The sequence below is a fragment of the Elephantulus edwardii genome, unplaced genomic scaffold, assembly GCF_000299155.1.
Source record: "Elephantulus edwardii isolate Elephantulus edwardi_28Jun2011 unplaced genomic scaffold, EleEdw1.0 scaffold00086, whole genome shotgun sequence".
In the NCBI taxonomy this organism is placed as follows: domain Eukaryota; kingdom Metazoa; phylum Chordata; class Mammalia; order Macroscelidea; family Macroscelididae; genus Elephantulus; species Elephantulus edwardii.
The window spans coordinates 4,458,743-4,465,773 of NW_006399836.1; the positions used below are offsets into that span (position 1 = coordinate 4,458,743).

Sequence of the window (7,031 nt, forward strand, 5' to 3'; positions counted from 1 at the left end):
CAATATCCTGCCTGGGACAGAAGTGGGCCAGCCATTTTTAGGAGGGAGAGATCTGAAAGGAAGATTTTAGAAAGATAAACAAACAGCTAAGGAATGACAGTCTGAGTTGCCTTGGCCAATTTCTGCGTCAGGGTTGATCCTAGTCGTTGTCCAGAGCCTCTTGTGCAATTTTGTCCACAACAGGCATGACTAGAAGACTGCTGCCGTGTTCCCAGCTGGATGATGCACCTACCTGAGAAGGGTTACTTGAATTTTTGTGAGGGAGTGAGCTTTGCCCTGAGAGAAACTGCAGAGTTAGCACTCAGACATGGTCCCGCCTGGTGTGAACTCTCACTCCAGGATGAGTGCAAGAGGCAGGAGCACGAGCTTAGTGATGTGTTACATGACCGAATGGAGGTTTGTGCGGGAGAGAGGCCTGGGAGGATAAGTGAGCCTTTTTACCAGGAAGAGAGGAAAAGGGGTGTTACAGGCAAGGGGTACACTGATACAAGCAGGGAGCGTGGACTCAGGGTGTCATCCCTGGAAGGGGACTGGGGTGAAGCTGGGACCAATGTGAGGCTAAGGATGTTATCTGCAGGGAAAGGACACAGCATACAGACTTTGGAATCGAGAACATCTGGATTTGAATCTGACACTACTTTGTGACATTCACCGAGCACAGATTACACTCAACAAACAAAGAAAGTATGGGCTTCCTTGTAATCTATAGTGAACCATCCCATACCATGTTAAATTGTTCACCACAGATTACTTGGTGTTAGATGCCATCCAGTCAGCTATGACCCATCACAATCCTGTGACAACAAATTGAAATCCTGCTCTTTTCACAAGTTTCAGCCGTACACAAGCCCATGGTTGCAGATACTGTATCAATCTAACTCATTGAAGGTCTTTCTTCTTTGCTGCCCCTCTGCTTTCCCCAGCATGATGCCTTTTTCCAAGGATTGCTCTCTTCTGATAACATGCCCAGAGCACGTGAGACCAAATTTCACCATCCTTGCACCCAGGAGCATCCTAGTTTCCAGAACAGATTTGTTTGTTTGATAGTCCACGTGCTATTTAATACACTCTGCCAATCCCACTATTCAAAGGCATAACTTGTTATGTTTCCTTATTCATCATCCAACTTTCCCATTCATATGAAGCAAATGAAAAAATAACATGGCTTCGATCAGGCACATCTTAGTCTTTAAATTAACATCCTTACTCGTTAGCACTTGCCCAATGCAACACATTTCTTAATTTTTTTACTACTATTACCATAGATAGGTTATCTGTTATGCAAAGGCATTTGACTGCATGGATCATAACAAACTGTGGCTGACTCTGAGAAGAATGGGAATCCCAGAACATTTAATCATGCTAATGCGAAACCTATACTTGGACCAAGAGGCAGTCGTCAGAACAGAGCAGGGCAACACTGCATGGTTCAAAATTGGGAAGGGTGTACACCAGGGATGTGTCCTAGCTCCATACCTTTTCAACCTTTATGCAGAGAAGAATATCCGAGAGGCTGGGCTCTATGAGGAGAAGCGTGGCGTTAGGATTGGTGGACGATCTATCAACAATCTGCATTATGCAGATGTCACAACTTTGCTCGCTGAAACTGAGGAGGACCTCATGCGCTTACTGCAGAGGGTCAAGGACTGCAGCCTTCAGTATGGACTGAGGCTCAATGTCAAGAAGACAACAATTCTCACCACCGGACCAATCAGTAGCATCAGGATGGATGGTGAAGAGATTGAGATTGTTCACAGCTTCAGTTTGCTCGGCTAAAGAGTGAACACTCTTGGCACCAGTAGCCAGGAAATAAAAAAATGTATTGCAATGGGAAAGTCTGCGGTTAGTGACCTCTCTAAAGTACTCAAGAGCAACGGTGTCTCTCTGGAGACTGAGGTGTACCTGATACAGGCCATGGTTTTTGCAATCACTTGTCATGCATCGGAGAGTTGGACAATAACTAGGGAGGATAGAAGGAGAATTGACGCCTTTGAGCTGTGGTGCTGGAGAAGAGTATTGAATGTACCATGGACTGCCAAGAAAACAAACAGATTCATCCTAGAGAGGGTTAAACCAGGCTACTCCTTGGAGGCAAGGATTCTGGGGCTTCGCCTGACATACTTTGGACATGTTGTAAGGAGAGACAGGTTTTTAGAGAGGGACAGCATGCTGGGTAGAGTGGAGGGACAGCACAGGAGGGGAAGACCCTCTATGAGGTGGATTGATTCAGTGACTGGGGTAATCGGGATGGGTGTGTCAGAGGCAATAAGATTGGCACAGGATAGAGCATGGTTTAGGGCTGTTGTACATAGGGTCACTATGAGTCGCAAACAACTCGATGGCACATAACAACAGCAACAACAACAACATCACCATAGATGTTGATTGTGGATCCAAGTAAAATGAAACTTTTGACAATTCAGTCTTTTTCCATGTACCATTTACCATGATTTTTGTCTTCTTGATGTTGAGATGCAAGTCATATGGAAGGGTGTAGTCTTTGATCTTCTGCAGCAAGTGCTCCAAGTCCTCCTCCCTTTCCATAATCAAGTTTGTGTCATCTGTGTAACATAGATCATTGGTGCATCTTCCTCCAATCCTGATAACAACATTCTTTTTCCATAAAGTCCAATTTCTTGAATGATCTGTTCAACATACAGATTGAATATGTATGGAGATACGATACAGCTGTGATGCACACCTTTCTTGATTTTGAACCATGCATGCAGTGTTCCCTTGCTCTATTTGGACAACAGATTCTTGGTCTAGATAGAGGTTTTGCATGAGCACAATTAAGTGTTCTGGGACTCCCATTCTTCTCAGTGTTAGCCAAAATTTGTTGTGATCCACACAGTCAAATGTCTTTGCATAGTCAATAACACATAGATATTCTTCTGGAATTCTCTAATTTTAGCCCACATGGATCTCATCTTACACCAACAATGATATGCCTGGTGTCACAGCCTCTTCTAAATTTGTCTTGATTTTTTGGCTGTTCTCTCCCTATTCTAGTTATTTTTTTAAATGATCTGCAACAAGATTTTGTTTGCATTTGCAATGAATAAATTGTTGATTATGCAAAATTAAACTTCATCCCTGTCTCCAAGGTCTCATTTTCTAACTATTAGTCCTTTGTTTCCAACTCTTGCATGCCAGTCATTAATTACTATAAATTGTATGACAACTCATTGCCATTGATTTGGACCTGATTCATAATTGAACTTTAAGAGTCTGTAAATCATTCCGCAGGAGATTTCCCACCTTTCACCATCAGAGCAGCAGTGGATTTGAACTATCTGCCTTTGTGTTGACAGCACAACTCTTTACCCAGTAGGCCACAAAAGTCCCCTACAGGAGGCAGTAGAAATCCTCAGGGTTTTTTATCCTTAGCTTTAGTGGTTCGTGTATATATTTTAATAAATGCAAGTATTAACAGATCTCCTGTGTATGGGTATAAATAGTATCCTATGCCAGCGTTGTACTTCAGCACAGATCTTGACAAGTTCCTTTCGATGATGAATCATCATTCCTCTTCAATTTGTCGTTTCTGTAGATCACATGATTATCTGATTCAAAATGGCTGATACCAGATGATCTCAGCTCACTAATGCCGCCAATGTCTGCCTTTATGCCTTCCATTTTATTTTCAGTTTTCCTAGATTTGATTTCGTACACGCCCGGTTCCAATTCTTTTTTTCTTTTCTTTTCTTTTTATTTTTAATTGTGATGTACCATCGAATCACATCCAACTGGCACAAGAGGAGACTCCCCCTCCTTCTCCAGCGGAGCCTCTGGTCCAATTCCAATTCTTAAGAGATGCTTACAGCTATTTCCCATCATTTTGAGTCTTGGCACATCAGCAAATGAAGGCCTTTCTTTGGGTGAAAGCATTGTTCCATCCACATCATTAATGTAGACTTTGAGGACACAGCTAGCTCTTCTGCAGTCAATGCCTTCTAACCTGAAAGGCTCATCTGCCAGCACTGTATTGAACAATGTTCCGCTGCTAGTGATGGGGTTTTGAGGGCCTGTTATTTCAGAATTGAATGCCCAGTCCTGCTTTATTTTAGCCTTTCTTCATCTGGAAGTTTTACTGAAACCTGCCCGCCATGGGTGACCCTGCCTTGCTGGTATTTGAAATACAGATGGCATAGCTTTTAGCCTCAGAGCAAACCTTGTGCACGCCACCACATTATGGCAAACTGACAGATGAGTGGTGGCCCAATAGCTGCACAGAACCAATTATCACTGACCTAAGCAGGATAAGAGATCATGGCTAGTCCCTTTTTTTGGTGCTTTTGCCATTATTTCTTGAGAAAACGTCAATGTGGGTAAAGATTTCTATGCTTGTTAGCAACCTTGGCACCAGTGAGATCCTAAGTCCTCAATTGTTGAGTTCTCCCAACGTGGGAGAGTTTAGGAAGACAATCTCACAGGAAATGAATCGATGAAGCACTGGGTTTGGAGAGATTTGCTGGCATCTGGCAGCAAAGACAGTATTGTTTAGGCTTAGCAATGGAAAAGAAGAATAAAGAGATCCATTGAATGCTCTTTGCACATTCCAGGTTGAATGGAAGAAAAGAAAGTTGCATTATACCCTAGGATTCCTTGGACTGACCAGTCAACTTGACACCCAGTCCCTAGATTCACGTCTCACCCTGTCCTTGTTTCCACATGACAGCAGCAATTCCAGTGTGCCCAGGTTGCGGCAGAACAGCCTGGGGAAAGCTGTGTTGGCAGCACCTTCCTCTATCCCTGCTCCAATCTCCCTCTTCTTTAAGCCCTCTCTAACCTCCTTTCTCTCTTCCACCTTCTTTTGTCTCTAACTTTCTCCCCCTCTCCTCTCAAACCTTCCCGTTGTGTTTACATTGCCGCCCACTCACTTCTCCGTCTCTGCCCACTTTGCTTCAGTTTCAGTTGCTTGAATGCATCCAAACCCCATTTTACTGTCTTTTGCTTGATTGTATGCTACGGATGCCGGGTTTTCTACAAGTGGAAGGTTCATGATAACTCTGCTTTGAGCAAGTCCATCAGTGCCATCTTTCCAAGATCATGTACTCACTTTGTGTCTGTATCTCGTTTTGGTCTTTTTCACAGCATTTAACACTTTTCCATAATGCTATCTATGCACTGGGAAACAAACCAACCCTGTTGGCTTGCTTTGAGATGTTACTTGCTTTAGTGTGGTGATTTGAACTGAACTTGCAATATTTCCAAGGTCTACTGCATGGGACTGAAAATGGAAGTTGCTTCTGGACTCTTCAGCTGGGAGTGTGCTCACCATCTAAGCTATTTGAACTTGGTCACTTGCATTTCCCATAAGAGGTCGTTTTTCCCAAGGGAGAAACACCCAGCAAAGTCTTTCAATGGGCAAGCTGGGTGCAGGAAAGCCTTTTCTAAAACTAATGGACTGGAGTGTGTGTGTGTGGCGGGGGGGGTGGCTGGCTCTGCCTCTAGGATTTCCTTCCAGGGTTCTCTAAAAGCCTTCTTCACTTTTGTTGGTTGGTGTTTGCTATCTTGTTGAATCTGATCCTCCAGTGCATTTTCAGAGGCAGTAAATCTCACGGGAGGAGATTGTCCATCCCTCTCTCCCATGGAGCCGTTGGTGGAATTGAATTGTGTGCCTTTGAGATTGCAGCTCAGCTTCCCACCACTAGCTTTTTAAAATAGATTTTGTTTGTGTGTTTATCTACAGAATTCTTCATTGCTAACCAAAAGGCTGGAAGTTCAAATCCATCCAAAGGAACCCCTAAAGAAAGGCCTGGTGATCTAATTTTGAAGGATCAGCCACAGAAAACCCTACAGAGCAGAGTTTTCTGGAGTCCACCCAACAGCATCTCAGTAAAGAAACAAAACATTGGCTTTTCTGCTCCCCGTTTCCCCCACCCCATGGTAGGTAGCATATAACACAAGCCATGAAAGGTTTGGTGTCTACACCACCTCCAGACCTTGCCCTATTCCATCCCATCCTCATGACCTCTTACACGCTAAAGCCCATCGTTGCAGTCAATCTGTCTGGTTGAGGATCTTCCTCTCCTTCTCTGACCCTCCGCCCCTCCAAGCATGCTGTCTTTTTCCAAGGACTGGCCCCTCCTGATACATGCTGAAAGTGATGTGAGGCAAAGTTTCACCATCCTTGCCTTTAAGGAACACCCTGGTGGCACTTCCAAGACAGACTTGTCTGTTCTTTTGGCAGTTCACAAGCTATTCAGTGCTCTTCTACTGAAGATAGCTGTGTTTGTCATAGGACTTGAAAAGGTCTGTTATTTCAGAAATGGGTAGTCAGTTGTGCTTCTTAATTTGGAAGCTCCACTGAAAGTTATCTACCATGAGTGACCCTGCTGTTATTTGAAATACTGGTGGCATAACTTCCAACATCACAGCAATACACAAGTTATCACAGTACAGTAAACTGACAAACTAGCAAAGCAGTATATTGACAGGGAACTCCCAGAAATCCAAACTGGATTCAGAGAGGCTACAGAATAGGGCTATCATTGGTGCTGTCAGAGCCTGACTGAAAGCAGAAACATCAGGAAGATGCTTACTTGTACTTCAGTGACCTTGAAAAGGCATTTGACTCTGTGGATCATAACAAATTATGGCTAACATTGAGAAGCATGGAAATCCCAGAATACTTAATGGTTCATGTGAAACATGTACATAGCCCAAGAAGTAACTGTCTGAATAGAACAAGAGAACACTGCCATAGTTTCCAGTTTGGAAAGACGTGCATCAAGGTTGTATCCTTTCTCCACATCTATTCAATTTGTGTGCTGAGCAAATTAGTCAAGAAGCTGGACTACAGGAAGAAGAACATGGCATCAAGATCGGAGGAAGATTCATCAATAACCTGTGTTATCCAGATGATACAACCCTGCTTAATGAAAATGAGAACTTGAAACCCTTGCTGCTTAAGATCAAATACTGCAGCCTTGGCTAGAGAAGCTGTGGTATATTCGCACAATGGAATACTATGCTGCATTGAAAAACAAGGAACTCATGCAATATTATTCAAAATGGTTGACTCT

General features: G+C 43.5%; 1 pseudogene; it reads right to left on the minus strand.

The window, feature by feature from the left end:
- The window catches only part of LOC102845589, a 37,753-nt pseudogene extending 31,755 nt beyond the window's left edge, over nucleotides 1–5,998 (minus strand).
- Nucleotides 5,999–7,031: the final 1,033 nt, after the last annotated feature.